Source organism: Crocuta crocuta, unplaced genomic scaffold (assembly GCF_008692635.1).
Source record: "Crocuta crocuta isolate KB4526 unplaced genomic scaffold, BGI_CrCroc_1.0 scaffold99, whole genome shotgun sequence".
Taxonomy (NCBI): domain Eukaryota; kingdom Metazoa; phylum Chordata; class Mammalia; order Carnivora; family Hyaenidae; genus Crocuta; species Crocuta crocuta.
The window spans coordinates 6,365,449-6,367,454 of record NW_027551560.1 but is presented as its reverse complement, the minus strand read 5'-3'; positions in this window follow the sequence as shown (position 1 = coordinate 6,367,454).

The following is a 2,006-nucleotide window of genomic DNA, read 5'->3' as shown; positions in this document are numbered from 1 at the left end:
GGGGAATAGATTAAAAATTGCCAGTTTCTGTGCTATATATCCTCCCTCCATGGTGGATATTGCTCAACACAGACATGGGAAGAGATGCTGTCAGTCTTCGTGAGCCATTATGTCTCCTGAACATCTTGTTTCTCTTTTATTTTTGCATGATCTTTAACTTCCCCTCTTATTTCCTTCTTGTCCTTCTTGGCAACATCTTCAGGCATGATCCCTTCTCTATTTGATTTTTCCACAGAAGCAGCAATATTCCTTCAATAATGCCACTTCTGGTGCTGCTTATCTTAAGTCCCTCTGCTATAGCTGGTGCTTTGAATTATGAAGTCCCAGACATGTGTTCAGTATTTTGACACTTACTGTTGGGTTCTTCTGGAGTGATTTTGCCTATGCTTCAACTGCATATTTTCCCTCTTGTATTTTTTATGGGTCACTTAAGTCTCCTTCTCTCTACCCACTGCAGTAGTGGTGGGAGTCTCCTGGAACTTGGTATTTATTTCTTTGTTTACATGTAATGTGAAGGTCATGGAAGTCTCTGTGTATTAGTAATGCTGAGAGACTGGGTCATGCATGGTTTTATTTGCACTTCTTAGTGATTTTATGTTTGGGGAAATAGATATATAAGGATGGAAAGAAAGATTTGGATTCAGGTAACCATCAGTACTTCTCAGTCATGAAGACTCTTCTGGCTTGACTTTTCATTACCAAATTCATTGACTCTTTCAATGTCATGTTGATGTAAAATGTGGGCTTTTCACTATACCTCAGTTCAGATGAGCTTAGCCCCTGAGACTAAGTCTGTGTGTCTCAGTAAGTAAAGCACGATTTTAATAATCAAGCAAAATGTGAGTGGTAGATGTCATCCCTATGTCAAGTGGGACTTGAAAATTGATCCAATCAAAACTTCAGATCAAGTCCCATCCAGCTGCTCATGTCAGCCTGACCCCAATGTATACCAATCAGGCAGAAATACTTGGTCTTTGATGGTAGTAATAGAGGGGGAGACAGTGAAACATGTCAAAATAATAGCTATTTGGGGGGGCACCTGGGTGGCTCAGTCAGTTGAGTGTCAGACTCTTGATTTCAGCTCAAGTTATGATCTCAAGGTTCATGAGTTCAAGCACTGTCAGTGCAGAGCCTGTTTGAAATTCTCTCTCCTCCTTCCCCCCCTTCCCTTCCTCTCACTCTCTCTTAAAAATTAGCATTAAAAAAGTTATTTTTAATTTTAGTGTATAATGAAGTAAGGCAAGTCTTCAGTTACAAGCTGTTCAGTGTTCCCATGGCTCTCAGTATTCACAAATGCATTTAATCTTCATTGTTATTTATTCTCATCCCAGTGTGTTCCACACATGAAAATTTATCCATCTTTGTGTTTACAATCTCTAGCACAGATCCATGAATAAAGTTGTTGATCTGTTGATTTCATATTTTAAAAAAGTTTTTTTGCTTTTGAGTGAGTGCCAACATAATCATAAAATCAGTGACTCACCAAAACACACATAGGCTACACCACCCAATCTATATAGCACAGGCTACTACTCAATGTGCTCGCACACTGATTCACTCATTCATTCATTCACTCAGTCCATCAACAAACATATTTTGAGCGCAAGCTCCAGGAACTATTCTCAGGACTATAGGAAGAGGAAATGACTCTGACATAGACTCTAACCTGAGATTGCTGGACACCTATTTCCTTGCTGCCTTTCTGCCTCCAATTTTGATTTCAATTGTGAGCACTTACTGTGTCTATATGACATTCAAGAAATTGAATAAAAAGTTGAAAATTCAATTTATTGTCTGCTTCCATAGCTTCTGTCTGTACCTTCAATTTTTTTATTCAGATACTGAAGCAGTAACTATTTTTATAGTTACTCTCTTTAGGATAGTAAATGATCCAAATTTGACTTCACTTTCATTTCTGTTTTGATGCTTCATAGGCATAACTACAGTTTTATAAACCTGGAGAAAAATTCAGTTTTATAACCAACTTAGAATGGCACATGTGGAAG